General features: G+C 37.0%; 1 protein-coding gene across 1 annotated transcript in view; it reads right to left on the reverse strand.

Annotated features, from left to right (window-relative positions):
- The window catches only part of LOC131938324 (disco-interacting protein 2), a 49,237-nt gene that overhangs the window by 31,329 nt on the left and 641 nt on the right, over nt 1-17,267 (reverse strand). The window lies entirely within an intron of this gene.

Genomic DNA, 17,267 nt, shown 5'->3' on the forward strand with positions numbered 1-17,267 from the left:
AACACGCACTAAGGCTAAACTTGGAGTTGTCCGTTATAAAAGGGTTATATAATTTCAGTCATCAACGAGCCTGTAAAAACAGAGCTAGGGAAATGCCTAAAATACATTGAACAGGACAAACGAACAGACCATTTTAACAGGACTATCTGAAGATATCTGTTGGAACATGGGCGGGTTGTGTTTGTGTTGGGGGGCGCGGGGGGGGGGGGGGGGGGGGCATCGAGTCATTCGTGTATTTTCTTTACCAGCCCAGCGAGGTTTTTTTTTCAGCTGATGATACGAGCTAATTACATTCTAATTAGTGCCCTCGAACTTAACAACTAATTAAAAACAAACAGCCATTTCTGAGCTTAAAATTCTTTGCTTTCAATTACAAAAGCGTTTAATAATAAAGGGAAGATCTAAAGTCAAAAAGCAAAAAACGTTAGGGTACGAGTAATTTCACAATTTAAATCACTGCAATGAAAAAAATTGATTTTAATTATTTTTTTTAAATGCGTTATTTGATAGCTACATGGCAACGTAGCACCATTTAAAGTAGGTGGACTAGACAATTTATTTTTAAATTTTAAGTACGCCCAGCTAACTGCAAAGAATAAAAAATTATAATTATAATCGTGCAGCTATCAAATTGAATAAATATTGCAAAAAATGAAAACAATTGCATAATTTTTTTCTAAACCCACTTTTAAAAATCAGTCGCTGTCAAACGATCGTCTTAAATCGCCCATTAAAAGAAATCGGTACTTAAGGCTTAATATATATAGTTTCACTGTCTACTTAGAGAAAGGGAGACGAGTCAAGGGAGGCGAGTCAAGGGAAACCACCCATGAGTAAGTTTAAAACCAACAGAAACGTAGAGACACAATGTTTGTTTAAAGACCGGGGTGGTACAACCAAACGGGCCTGATGTGAACCAAATCATGTAGAGACGAGTAAATGCTATGCGGTGTTTGCACAGTGTGTCATTCGACCCCCCCCCCCCCCTCTAGCCACGACTCAAGTGTCAGATCGGCAGGAGTTAAGTCTTTGTGGACAGAAATTTTGTGTTTGGGCAGCGCACGGGACAATTACTGATGGGCGAGCACACGGACACACAACACAGGTCGTGTGCTGGCTAACGTGTACACGGCAAACATTGCGTAATTGGAAGATTGGCGCACACACGGCAGGGACACTCGGTGAATAAAAAAATAGGACAGGAAGGAAATTGTTGTCGAATTATCAAACGTACCTCTACATGTTTTCGCAACCTAGCTTGGTATTGAGTTTCTTTCATAAAAGTTATCATTAAAGAGTAAACTAAACCAATAATACAAAACTAGATTAGTTGTCAACGGAATAATAATTCGAAGATGTAATTGATAGATCTATATCGACTGATTTCCTGAGCCATGAAAACAGTTAAAGCGTTCTTGGGTCTCTGCCAGCAGCATGCATTCATTCCTTAAGGTAAATACCAAAACCACTAAGAACTGCACCTACACTTCTACTGGTCTATACACCAAGGTTAAAACAACGCTACCATTGCCGCTTGTTTACAAATCTTCCATGTACACACGTACTCTTATCGACTACCAATGAAATCAAAACAGCTAAAATGTATTGGATACCTTACCAAAAGACCGACCCTTAAAAAAGCCCAGATATTCGACTGCCCCCAATAAGCCATGCCATAAAGGCGATAGGAGAGCACTATCGATACCAGGTGCTCGCCATTAGAGTGATTGCCCCTGCGTGGACCCTAGGTGCGTCTGTGAGGCGTGCAATTATCCAATAGACATTCATCATTATAATGGCAACCGTGGCAACCCCATCTCCACTCAACTTTCTGGCATTCACAAGGAAAGTGCGAACCGATGTCAGTCGCTTTTAACACCACTTTAGTCGTTACAACAGACAAGCCGCTACTATATAGGACCAATTCTTTTAACAATTACTTCGCATTCCATTCACTGGTGTCTTTTAAAGAAGAAATTACAAAACTAGATGAGAAAAGAATTACAATACTCTTGAAATCTGTTGGTACAGATAACAAAATTAGCACGTTTTAAGCACCAACAAAATAATGCTGAGTAAACAAAATGTTGCCCCACTTTAAACCGCACCGAATCCACGCGATGTAGATTAAATCGCCTGAAAACATTCGGCAGTTGCATCTGTTAGCAAAAACCAGTAATTAGTTAAGACATATACAGCCCCCTCCATTTCTTTGCAAAAAGACAGCTGAAATGTACACCAACACCTGCAGGCGTTACATCACTTACGATACACCACGTCTAACATCCATCTTATATTATATATCGGGATCTTCTATTTGCTTTGACAGCAGAGTAACACCAAACTAGCTGCATCCGCACATAGATCAATACTGTTGGATAAAGGTTATGACCATGGTAGCTCAATTTTCCTTAACATTGTGTTGCCGATATCACGTTTCTACACAGTATAACAATATCGCTGACGAAAGAGTTGCCTATATGATACGTCACTTTAAACCTGGCTCGGATGATGAGGGAGGGGTGAGGGAGACAAGGATCACCAGCGGAACATTTAAATACAAGCACGTTAATTCTTGTTGAAAAACTATCTCTCATTGATAGCGAATGATAACCCGGATGTCTATCCACGCGGGGCGCATGCACATCAGTCGTGAATTACACTATTTACACAGAAGACAACAAAGACAAATCAGCCTACACAATTTAATGCATGAACACACGTATCTGTATGCTTATTGTAAAACGGAGAGACATGGGAGGGGGGGGGGAGAATGTTCCTCCAATTGCACTGTGGGAGCTCATGGAAATGCCACAGAGGGAGACGGGGCGGGCGTGGTTTCAACAAAAACAAGCACCTGTGTCTTCAAGCATGCCCCGTCAGGCATGTTCTGACCCGGCACATCACAGCAAGCCATTCCAAGTACACACGTCTCTCGCATACAGATGACAGCAATTACTGGCTTCGGACAAACACAACACTTGTTTTCAACACACATGACTCCCTTGAAATCTACCATATAGCGACATTAAAAGTGATTTTTTTAAAATATGTGTGTGGGTTCGTGGTAGTTATAGAAGGTATTATGAATAGGGAAAAAAACCTAAACTAAAACAGACGGGAACACTACATAGCACAAGGGTTGAACAGCTAATTTCTTTTTCAGAGATGCGAGCGCTACGCCTCTATGGCCGTAGTGAAACCTGCCAGCATTGTTTATCAGAAAATTGTTCGGGCGTCTGGCTCATACAAAAGTGACCTACTAGTGACAGTGCACAATGTGCAAGCGGGGTCAAATAGCAGGGTTAAATTACAGGCATCTGTTCTAAATAAACACAAACCCAGCGTTAGGTTAGTCGAGCAAAGGTAATAATTGCAACAGCAAACGCAGTTTGGAAAAAAAAAATTAAAATAGATACATGTCGACTTACTTTATACTAAGATAGACTTGAGAACTGCAGTAAATTAAATTGAACATCAAGTCCAACACACTTCTAGCCAACGCAGAAACCTTTGATCTCCCTATCTCCTGCTTGTATAGCTTACAAGCAAACATGCTATACACGAAAACTGACCATGTAATGTAATCAATGACTCCTATCTAACACGCTGACCCGTATGTCAAGTACACTTGTAAAGCCAAGTCCAGTGGCGGTACACAAGTCGGAGATCTTGAAGTAGATACCACAAACACCACACATGGGTCAGACTGGTACAGCAACACACACTCGGCACATTAAACCACCATCAACACCACCACTGGGTGTACCAGAAGGTGCATGCTTCACAGATGCTACCTCCAATGATTAGAAATTTAACAAAAATTATCAAGGGTAGATTTTAGAAGAAAAAAAATCATAAAACGTGTTTGGCAAAACGCGCATAAAGTAATAATGAGCCCAATCAAATCTTTGAATGAATAACTACGTCTGTTCCATTACGTTTTTAGGTTTAACAGTTGTAAAATGTACGACATATACTTGATGCGACAAATGTGCTTAAGTATCAGAACTATTGTATAATTAATTCCCCTAAATTAAAATACAGGCATAAAAAGGTACTTCACTCGGGCAACAAACAAAGTCCTGGTAGAATTCTTGAGGTAAAAGAAGTATCGTATCATAATCTCCATAAAATTGTAAATGGTATCGTGTCATATAGTTCATAAAATTGTAAATTGTATCATATTTTCCATAAAACTATACTTACTTATGTGAGATGAAGAACAAGAAATGTAAAAAAATAATAATCGCGCCAACACTTAGGACTGAAGTCTAGAGATCTTGTCTGAACGAGCTATGCTATGGAGTACGTCCGCGGTCATATAACAGGCCAACACAGTGGCGCAGTTGGTAGGGTAGAGACGGTCGGTCACATGCCGGCCAGTTGCTGTACTGCTACAAGTAGCCTGCACTTGACAGACACGACCTGCTGGCCCAATAGCCAGCCTCCCGTTGAGAAATTGTAGACACTTCGCCTACAGCTCCCCCAACCGCCTTCTAAAATCGTTTTTTCCCTTGTTTGTGAACAAAGAGATGATGGTGTGAGAGGGGACGAAAATAACACGTCGTCATGTGCTGTTACACAGTGTTACGTAACTATGGAACACACCATATGGAACACACCAATGACGTTGCACGTGCTTATTTAAAAAGTAAACAAATTAAAAATATAGTGGTTGCATTAAACTAAACTGTAATCATGTTTAAAAAATAGAAAAGCTACCATCACTATGTAGTTATTACTAATACTTATAAATAGACTACATCAGGAGGAAGCGTAGTGATCGTCTTATTCACACAGCAGTTTACAAACATAAAACAACCTTGAAACGTGTGTGAATGTTGATCTGTATGCAATGTACATAGATCTAAATCCTGACATCAGTCAACATAATGAAAAATAGCCTAGTTTAGAATGATTCAAGTGAGTAATCAAATTAATTACCACTTTTGTATCCAGAAGTACTGTTTAAGGTAAAATCCACGACCAACTCAAACCAAATTTTTCAAATAGCTGCTGTCTCTGGAAATTTTTCAGCCCAACTAAAGTCACTCATCTCCCAAAGTGTATGCGGCGAGCTGTCTAATCGCCTGCACAAATAATTTAAGCTCTTTGTTAACAAGCCTAAACGTCAGCTCCCCGGTCAGCCAGTCGTAAGTACAATGGTCACATTATTGCAAGAGAGACCTAGTCACACTATTGCAACAGAGACCAAACGCGGGCTATATTGGTGAAAGAAAGAAGAAAAAAAAAGCTTCAAGATAAAAAGACGGATTCATTTACTGAACGTGTGCTCTCTGCCATGAAACGAAACAAAGATTTAGACCTGCAACAGTTGGGGCAGCGATTCTCAACCCGCTGGGTCAGATGGCAGCTAATTACTATCTGACCAGCAGGGAGTCTGGAAATAGTATCTGACACTCTCCAGCCAAGCTTTATCTCATGCTAGGATACCGCAAGACCTCCTACGGCGTTGCATTTAAGGGCAAGCTCATTCTAACCTACTGTTTGTGTTGATAATTAGTATTTAAAAATAGAATTTCTAAGTTATAAATTTATAACTAAATAAGAGTGTAGGCCTACTAAAAAAAGTACCTATAAAAATACATTTCCTAATTCTAGAAATAAGTTTCAAAAATATTTTGCACTAAAATTAACTTCCTGCACCCTAAAAAAAATAAAGTACAATTACTGCCTAAATATATACTTCCCATTTATTAAAATAATCTTTAAAAGATACAATCAAATGAAGCGTTTAGTTCCTGTGGTTAAATTCAACTAATTGCACGCGGTTGTTGTGAGGGAGGGGGGTCTGTAAAAAGCACTCGTGTGCCAAGGGCATACTTCCTTCAAACAAATGTAATCTCCATGTGATAACTTAGGCATCAAGTATCTGTGCTTGAGCGTCACGCCGTGAAGCACGTGCACCAGACTGTACTCACTCTGGACAATACTAAATAGGAGTCCTTGTTGCATTTCATTTCATCACCTAAAGACGCACATTTTAACTGGGCATTTCAGTTCACAAAAAGGACTTTGCCCTTGTAGACAAATTGCTCACGAACAATTAGTTTCTATTGCACATTTATTTGAATATAAAATCTTTTAAATAGAAGTACACAAGAATAAAATTAAAGTTATTGTAAAGAGAGTGGTATAAATGTAGACAGTAGCAAGCATTTCCAAATTTAGAATCCCTGCTTAAATAGGTTTTATTGCATTTAAATTAGAATAAACTTCAAAAGGGTTTAGATCAGTGGTTTAGATAAATGAATGTAACGGCTATCTACGTAAATCACAATTAGGTTCAGATGTATTTTACGAAACAAATGTTAAAGAACCGCTATTTTAAACCGCGAGCCTTATTTTTAACGTCACGCTATTTAAACACTAAGCCATTTATTTTGTCCGCATTGTCTAGCCGCTTACGGCAACTGCGTGGTTAGACCCAAACAAGCTGCAGCACGTTGGTCCATTGAAGGTGTGGTGTTTGGAGAAAACACATGTCAACAAATCAACAACATGACGTAGGCTATAGTAAAAACACATGTCATCACAAGTGCTACATGTTAATAAAGGGTTTGGTCAAACTATTGTTATCTAATCAACAACAATGAATTCATAAACAAGACATGTTTTGGAGAGTGGGGGTTACTAAGGTGAAAAAAAAAAAACGTCCACTAGTTGATGAACGAAATCATAACAAGAGGCGGGGGAGGGGTAAAGAAAGCTAGTAGCCAGATTACGATGAGGTATGCTAGGCTAAAACAGGTGCTTGAGTAAACATTAAAGTAAAAAGTAGGTCCACGGGTTAACTACTAAAACGGTCAGATAATAATAACTTGGTCTATAGACGATGGCTGATAGTTAGTGGTTAGCCTACATAAGTTCATGTTATGTGTTGCAATATTGGAATACATGAAAGCGATTTTGTTAAACTGATCATCACTTCCATACATCAATATCTGCCATGACGAAAATCACAACTAATAGCATAACCGCTGTTCGTTGGGTTTGACATAAATATTTTGTGAAATAATTAAAATGGACAAGAAATGTTACGGTGATGGCGTGGCGAAGAGGAGGTGGGGGGGGGGGGGGGGGGGGGCGACCTGTGGCGAAGACAACCTAACGAAAGAGGGGAAGCAATCGGAGAAAGCACAGCGGGATGGGATCGAGGAAAGCGTATTTGGTTACAGCGACAGCCCCGCAGTGGCGAAAGCTGCGTGCACCGAATTATTAACGGGCCAGCCGGGCATTGCACAGGCCATGAAATAGTGTGAGGTTTATTTTTATACACATATTAATGGCAGTGTGAGGGGGAGGGGAAAGAAATAAAAACAAGCCTGGTCAATAAAAAAAAATCCGAACAAGATTCTTTTTTTTTCTTTTAAGACGATGCAGTGAGGGTCTACATTTGAATAGACAGATTTTTTTTAAGGCGCTGGATAAATACAAGAGGACTCATTGTTAAAAGCTTAGCGGGTGTGATATATTAAAGAGGATTTGGAGGAAAATGTATCCAGGATTTGAATGTGTTACTTTCAATGTCAGATGAGTTAAAATGCCATGCCTACTGTGGTTTAATCTTACGATGGTGGGTTTGTATTTACGTGTCACAGTTCGTGGGTAGTTTTGTTTTTCTTCTGTTTACTGTATCATTATACGTTGCGGTTTTGTTTGTTTGTTTGTTTCTTTGTGTGAAACTCATTTTTTATTGCTAAAAATCATATTTTAGATTACTAATTTTCGTAAATAAAAAAAAACAAGGACGCTGACAACAATCAATAACCTTTTTAAAAATGCTACGCCATAATAATAAACTATTATTATCCCCTATACTGCAAGGAAACAAAAACTATTTTTAAAGTTGCTAATAATTAAGTCCACTTTCCAGTGTGTCACGACGTAACGACGTTATAACGAAGCAGCGCATCACCGTGCCAGAATAGTCTTCCAAGCCGACCGGAGCATTGTGTGGTGGGTGCCCTGACACGAGAACCCACTTATCGGGACGGATTAGGGACAGGGGTGACGTTATGGACATGTAGCTGGCTGGATGGCCCTTTTTGGTCATGGGGTTAGTCGGTGCTTCAGATCAATTGTTATTGTCTCTTCTGGCATCGATTTCCTACACACCTAGACGACATGGCTGGCAACGACCATTGGATGATAAAAATCGTAGTTTGTATAGGGAACTTTTGTTAAAGTTAAAGTTGTAAACACAAAATGTATGTTTTTTTTTGACGGTTTCTTAATCTTAATAAAACCAAACTGCTAAAATAAAACGTATGTGAATTATATTGTACATATGTAAATGTATTTGTTAAGCATCCTTTTGACGCTTGTATTTTTATTTTAATTAAACCCAAACTGCTAAAAATACACATCCTTTTAAGCACTAAAGATGTAAAATGATGTGCTTTAACTAGCCAAGAAACCATGGATAGTATGTACATTTCCTTAGAAATAAGAAATCTCAGTAAATAAAAAATTCTTCTCAAGTGTGGAATTATCCCGGCTAAGGAGTATGAGATAAGCCTTGTGCTGATGCTGAACCAGTTTTCCCTATAATACAACAGCCATATTGTGTCTCACGGTCCCCGGTGTGAGGGGGAGAAACAGCTAACATTTTTATGGAGATTACGCGTGCAACATTGCATACCGGATAAAGGATAAATACACGTAAAATCTGCCCATATACCATACGTCTGTATAAAGTTAAGTAAATGCACTATATGGGAATAAATAGTATAAATACTCAAACAGAGTATTATTAAATGTATTGTTTAAAGAAACAAGTTTAAACATATATAGGACTAACCGTGGTGGGGGAAATTTTCCCGACCACACTAACTAATTTCGTTTGTTATTAGACAGTTTGATGAAGTGGGCCAGGAACAATAGAAAATAATAATACCATAAAACATGACTAGTCAACGTTGTAAAGAAAAAAAAAGATAGGAAAATTAAGCTGGTATTTTATGTGATCGTAAACAACTCAACCTTTAAAACGGGTTTTAAAAAATCATGGAGGAAAATAAAAACAATTAGGCCAAATGAGATAGCGTGATTATATTTTTTCCTCCCCAGCCCTCCCCACTTGATTGATTTGACGCATGCGCCAGTGTTGCATAGCTGGGACAAGAAAGAGCAGATTGCGCCGATGAGGACAGGCTGTGATCGCGAAGAAGGGACGAGCACACGGTCGAGGCAGCACGGCGAAATGCCGAGTGCTCACAGAACTAACCATAGGAGATACAATGAGCCGTGATGAAAGCGCCGCGAGGAGAGCCATTCGTCAAAAAAAAAAAAAGAAGTAAAATACCGCCGGCTCGTTGGTTATGCGGGCCATGTGTAACCTTAGCCTTTCTGCGATCGGATGTTAAATAACCGCCCCATTTCCTGGACCGACCGATTTTCACATTCGATATCTGGAACATTTTAAATACCGATGTGCGTGTGTGCTGGAGGAAACATACTAACTGGCTTGGCCTCAAGTATGACGAAGACAAATTAGATACGATTTAAAATAATAATTTATTGTTTGAAGTTAATGCGTGAAAGAGCTGACTACGTGGCCTCGTATTAACCGAAACAAAAAATATGTTTAACTATCACCCCAAAGATAATTTTAAAATCTGGATCGTAACACTTCAATCGTTTTCCATTGTTACAGTCGCTCGAAATTAAAATACCTTATTTAACTATGACTTTAAAGTGATTAAACTAAAGCTAGGATGACTATGATAAGCGAAAAACAACAATCAATCTTGTGAATAATTACACAACTCTACTCGCAGACCCATACATGTCCATACAAGTACTATACAAAGTAGCGTGGTACTGATCAAACCAATTATATTCTACCTAAATAACAAAATTAATTGAACACAAGTTCAAGGTTAATTACTGAGATTACTGTAAACAGCTGGCTGATCAATCAACGACAAAATGTATGCATCGTTGTACAGCGGACCGTGACGTCGTTGAAACATCACAGGCTAAAAGATATATGCAACCATTTCATATGTAGGTTAAATACCTTTACATAGTATTTCGTTTCATTGACGAGATTTTAAAGTACGCTCACGGTACAATGGGAGAATCTTTAAAAAACGGAACACTCATAAAAATACTACGGCGCTGATATAGTTGCGATAACACTAAAAAAAAAATTTGTGCAGCATTAAACCACCCGTAATCAAGCCCATAATCAAGTTTCCGTGACACGGGAAAATCATTTGGCTCCAGCTCAACTATGAGAAAGATAATCACTCACACAACCTCATAACCTCTCCAAACTTCATGTTATAATTTAACTGCAAAATAGTGCATTAATTAATGTATGTATATATATATATATATATATATATATATATATATATATATATATATATATATATATATATATATATATATATATATATATATATATATATATATATATATATATATATATATATATATATATATAAAATGCACATACATGCATGTATCAGGGACACCCAGTAACTCGAATTTCCAAAAATTACAATGACAACTTCTTTATTTGATTGAAAATCCAGTGTGCGCACCCAACACTTCATTACATGTTACAATGTAGAAAAAAATATTTTAAACAAGTTTTATCTGGTTAGTATATATGGTTATGTATACTGACGTTAGGCTGGGAGTAGTCTGAATAACCCGCATATCGATACTTTGTTCATGTATCCCATGTTAACGCCTGATCTCTGTAGATTACACCGAACATTTTGTTTTATAACTATCTTCTATGATCGATTCTTAAGTTTGAATACGTAATCACAATAGATAGTTACTAGCATTGCTACATCAGGTTATGGGTTAGGTCCGGAATAAGGGTTAAGGAACGGAAGCTGTACAAGAACACGGACATACCCGACCCTCAAACTTCCTGTAATGTGTACGAACTAGGACACGAGCAAGGAGAGATGTAAATGAACGTGGGGAGATCTGCCCGACCCTCAAACATTTGAATGTGTACGAACTAGGACAGGCGCAAGGGGAAATGTACAGGAATGAAGGGAGACCTGCCCGACCCTCAAATCTCCTTTGAATGTGAAGCACTAAGTCAAGGATCTCCAAATCAATAATCAGTGTGGTGGTGTTGACATAAAAATGAATAGGGCGGGTCGATGTGGGTGTGGAGGGGGGAAGGGCGGCGGGGAGATTAACGCAGGAGAGATGGAACTGTTCTATTTTTAGATGTGACGTATGATTATGGATCTCTCGTTTTGAGGCAACGCTACTCCTTTCGGACATACACCATACAACGTTGAATGAGGTCATCGAAACCGTAATAATCCGAGTAGGAATCAGGTCATCGTATAAAAAAAAAGCAGCCAAGACAAAATTGTCACTAGGGTGCGTTCTGAATAAGTGAGTTACTGTCGCCCGTGGTCTACAAAAGGAAGTCTAAAACAAATTCAACCCAGCAGAGTATTTTGATGACCCATCTTTTTAGCCCTAACTGAAGCTACTGTCCCAATGATCATAGATGGTGGAATTCCAGCTAATGGTAACGTGACAAACAAATACAGCAGTTATAAACCCACATCATCCACGACTAAATGCGGCATTTAACTGTTCAAGCGAAACAAGCGCCTATTAACCGGCTTCAAGCATATCGTTACTTAAGATAAAAAAAAATAACGTAGGCGTCCTTTTTCTTTCTCACGAGAAATAAATGCGCTTATATAACCAGTTGTAGGGAGAAAAAAATCACACGCCTACACATGAGCCCTTACATAATGTCCACCCCACCCAATAGCCAGAGATGGAAAATCAATTTAGTAGGTTCTCTAAAGGGTAAGCCCGGAAGGAGAAATTACAAGGACACGATATGCTGAAAATAGCAAACGCACTGTACTAAATGATATGAATAATTTAAAAAAAAAACAGAATTCACATTTATACACTAGAATTCATCCACTAAGTACCTAAATTTTAAAATAAAAACCCTCCCGTAAATTTCCTTTTTTTAAGTCTAATTTATCAGTTTTAAAAGAGGAATTAAATCAAGAGTACTGTTGCCTGGTGTAGCCATACATTTGAGTAAAGCAGGAGTTACGGCACGAGTTAACGATCTGCCACACCGACCCAAAAAAGCCAGATGTGAAAACATTGGCAATCCAAAGAGGCACATGTAGTGATACAGAGGCGATAAGGCCAGATATACACCTATTTGTTGTTAACTTGACACGGGGGAAATACGACATAAAAGTGGGCTAGCGTTTAGAATGGAACCAGGAAATATTTATTGGCCAAATTTCACCAGAATCCCAGAGAGTAAAAATAACACTTTAGAACTAGATCACTAGGTCACATTTTGCGCATCTTACGTCATCTCAGTTTACAACAAAAAATGTATTTGGCTACAACAAAAAATCCACGAATGTAACTATTTTTACACTGATGATCTGCCATTGTAAAATATTGCTAACAAAAAAGACTTATTTTAGTTTCTGAATACTCGTTTTTAAGCTATACATGTATATGTATAAATAAATCATCCTTAAAACAACTACATTTTAACTGTACGAAGCAACTTGATCTACTGTTGTTATTATAAATGTGAATTCTGTTGGGTTTTTTTTAAATTATTCATATTATTTAGGGTTTGTGCAGAGATGCATAAATACCAGTTTTTAAGAGGTATTTTCACTATTAAATTAAAAACATGTAAATGATTATATAAACGTATGAATGCCTATTTACCTACAGGTAAATGATAAAATATTCAATGGAGGTAAAACAAAAAAAAGGTCCACATAATGCAGTAGAACCACCATTAGGGAGGGGGAATGTTTACAGTTAAAAACGAGCCAAAGAAATATGATCAGAGTTTAAAAAAAAATTGACATATCTAACTCTAAACAAGAGTTGAAGCTAGAACAAAGAAGAGGTTTCTCTGCAGTGTATGTTGCCGTACAAGCCTCTTATTATCTCCGTACCACTCTCCCCCTCCTGGGAAACATAAACAAATAGAAAACCGAGGCACCTCTAAGATGTGTTGCAGTAAAGGTAGGAGGGTAACCTTGAGATGTGCAATCCTTAATTCTTTCATCACTGCTCACAATAAATCTGATTTGCTTGATGGATAAAAAAAAATAATCTGGCCCATACCTCCCCTAATAGTTTTAACTAGATTATGGTATGAACAATTAGTCATGCATACACACAAAACACTGGGCAAATAAACCTGTGCTTATCATACCACCACTGCATTCCTTATCAGCTGTCTCACCCTACCCAATCTAATCTACTCCTCCGCCCCCCCCCCCCATTTGAGTGACTCACAACACCAACAACAAGTTTAATGGAGCCTGGCTACCAGTGAATGATCTGCTATTATTTAAATGGAATAAATTATCTGGGTTTATTTTTAAAGGAAAAGAAATGTATAAAATAAATAAGATGTTAATTAAAATAGTGTTATGCAACAGAACATTTTTTAGTTTTCATTATCTTGAAATCAATAAAAAACACACACAATTGTGTCAGCTTATGAGACACAATAATGAATAGGAGGGGGGGGGGAAGAAAAGTCAAGTGAATAATGAAGTTCACAACAATGAACCCCAATAGACAAGAGATAGACAAACAATAGAACATGAATGTCAAAGGATTATATGCTTTAACATGATTGGCATGATCTATGTTGTGAAAGTAATGGCCAACATAACACATTTTGTTATCAATTAGACAAGATCATTTCAACTAAAGTTGTGATACTTACAAACATAAAGGTTATTTACAACTAAAGATCTTAGTTAATTTATAATTTATTGTATGGAAGCAAATCCAAAAAGAAAAGCAGGTTGAAGTCAGAGACAATTAACCTTATGGTGCACTAATGTTGATACAAAATGATTATTTGCATTGGAGGAAATCCCCTCCTATATTTTAAAATAAGAAACAAAGAAGAAGACTGGGCAAAAAGAATTTTTAAAAAAAATACAGTCAATATGTTTTTCAGAAGAAAACCCTGACAAAACTTGACATGACTATATAAGCAATAGTGAACACTGCTGATTGGGTTGGGTCAAGTGTAAAATCAAGCATCTGGAGAGTGGAGGGAGTGTGTGACTCATTAAGTCTACGGTACTGAAATAGTTTAAAGTTAAGTCACAGTATTATTTAAAGTAAATGTATCAATAATCAAATAACTAAATGAAGCTAACTGAAATAAAACTAATAGTACATCTTAGGGACAGCTTATAACATTGTCAGAAAATAGTTCTAGTTCTATACAGAGCAAAAATGTAGCTTTTGATCAATTTAAATGCATATACAATTGATGGTTGAAACAGAACATCATGTTTAAAATGTACTAAGCATTGAGTGGAGCTTGAGGAATGACTTTATAGTAAAATTAAAAAGAACATAACAGTACAAAGAAGAAGTATGGTCTATATAGAAATGTATACAATTTTATTCATGGTGCAAGCCATCATTTCAAATTATATATAACAAAGTTAATTAAATTAACTGAAGTAAAACAAAATCTTGTAATATTAGTTGCATTTAGTGTTATAATTTAATTTTTTTAAACTTTTAGATTCATTACTTAAAGAAGAACTATAATTGTTGCTTGAGAACAAAGGATTGACTACAGCTGTTTGTCGGTTAATTACTATTTTAAAACCATTTACAACCTTTCAGACACATTGTAGAGTCTATATATTTCTTTAAACCACAGAGCATGAATGATGTGTGATCACCAAGACTTATCATGCCCAACCATATTTATTTTCCCAACGTCAATCAAGATGGACCAAGGGATTTCTTGACAGACTCAAGCTTAGTTAATTATCAACTTTTGTTTTAGTTATTAAGTGCTGTATCAAACTGTTCCATTAGTAGAGAAACTACTAAATAATTTTTTTTATGTTTATTCATTTATTATCTATACCACAGCATAATCAGTTCAAAACAGATTACGCAAAACACATGCATTAATTAAAATTTTAACCTTTCTGTTACCCCAAACAGTAAGTTCATGACCAGATAGAGATAATATGCTTTATTTTTCTTCCAATTAACAGACTGACGTGTGGTTTGTGAATATGAAAAGACATTGAGCGGTGTAGAAAAACCCAGCCTATGGGTCTTCTTTATTTATGCTTTGTGTACCCTTCCAAAATCAATACAGTGAATTTGTTTCTGAGAACTTTACACATGAAAGAACGTAGCTTTCTGAGCTATCCCTAGCAGACTATCTCAGTGCTTGCAAACAAGTACAGAAAAATTTACAGATCACTCTTGCTCGAAAATGTTTGTAGCTAGGACAGTTATTGTTGAGGAATCACAAGATTGCTCAACCTTAAAACAATTAGTATACAAGATATTTTAACATGGTTTCATAAATTAAAATTTCTGTGTGCACATATAATTGTATTGTCAGGTCAATAGAGGTCATATGAGAAAGACCTCTAAAGATAATCGTATGATGTAGTAACTTATTCTGTCATTTAAATGTAACTAGTGTAAGTTACTAGGGACGATAAGTAGAACGCAATACAGTCTGTCAACTAAAGACTATGGTTAACAACGTATTACAGTCTGATGCAATAGTGCAGATGGTAGACTGATAACGAACACAAAGCCAAGGCGTATTTTGGGAAGCGATACGATAGAGCTGCGCAGTTCAACAGGCTGATGCAACGAGTGGAAACTATTACATGTACGTGGGAGATATATAAGACGACGTATTGGAGTTGAGGACAGTTGAGAACCCAGTTGGTTACTGAACGGTGTAGACGTGTGTGATTCGTGAGAATAGGAACGATGGACACGTGCATTCTGTTATGTTAGGACTAGTGAGGACAGTGGGGGTCAGTTGGTTCATTGTATTCTTGTGGACCTTTGATGCATTGTTATGTGGAGCATTTCTATTGATTCATGTAATAAAGAGATCAATGTAAACCTGCATTTCCGAGTATCTATATTGTGGTCGATGTTGTGTGCTGGTCAAAGGTCAGCAGTGAAATCGGTAACATTTGGCACTACAAGTAAATAGACTCGGTAACATTTGGTGTTGCCGAGCAGTGGAATAGACTCGGTAGTAACATAAATATTTTTAGATCACAATATTTGTCTCTTCCTGGTTTAGTGATAAAATCTTTGAGACCGAATTTCGACCTAATTCTAATGGAGTGATATGTCATTTAAAACTTTAAAAACTGACAAGAGATTGCAAAAAGTGCTATATTTCGCTAGGAACCTAGGAATGTTGATGAAGACTCTCTTCTAATTAAAATACAAGCCCCGACCCTCATCTAGTTTAATTTACTCCTGGGTTACAGTATCAGCAAAACGAGTAGTCAATAACTGTAAAAATATCTTCAATGAATCAATATAACAGCCTTCCTGGCAATCATGGAAGTAACCTGCTTATCAAAAATAACTGTGGATTATCAAAGCCATGAAGTGTATCACTAGTCCTGCTACCATAACCATGTACCCTTAAAAAAAGAGATCCAGTACAAAAAGCTGGATATATACATTGCTTATTGTCCCACAACCTTCAATAATTGCCTATTTAGTAGCCTAGAAAAAAAAATTTAAGAAAGTCACATTTAAAATTTTCTTTTGAGATGTCATCAAGCTTTTTATTTATGTCAACATTACCTATCTTAATATGTTGCCTTTTTTTTTCTTTCTTGAAATTTTGGAAATTATTAGAATGTGTTGAAGAATCAGGGTTTTTTTCACTTTGAGAATCCCATGATTTGTGGTTTTGGTTTGTTCAGCCTGTTACAACCCATAAAAATTTTTGCATGCAAATAGAAACAAAGTGGCTATTCCCAGTTGAGAGGGAATAACGTGTAGAAACCATTATGCATATTTGTAGAAATAGTAACATGGTACAGCATGCTGCACAACTGTCAATCCAAAATCAAGGCTTTGGATCCTATTAAGGTAGCTGCTCAACTAGGAAAGCTAAGATCTATATTATGCATGTATACTGCCTATAGGCCCTACTATACTACTATTACTATATTTCTTGTTTGTGATGAGATCGCAAGTACATCAACCATCTCACCATATTACTTCTCATATTTCTTTTATTTGTGAGTTTGAATTAGCCTAGATCTATACTAGTCAAAATGGATTTAAAATGTGTTAAGTGTTTAAGTGTTAGGCCTTAACAGTACAGTGTTTCATTTCCTATTCTGAATTATCTGAATCCTAAAGACCTAAACAGTAGTAGACAGTGCAGTACCGACACTGCAAAA

This window comes from Physella acuta, unplaced genomic scaffold, assembly GCF_028476545.2.
Source record: "Physella acuta isolate Inbredline_101_S28 unplaced genomic scaffold, ASM2847654v3 ptg000242l, whole genome shotgun sequence".
Lineage (NCBI taxonomy): Eukaryota > Metazoa > Mollusca > Gastropoda > Physidae > Physella > Physella acuta.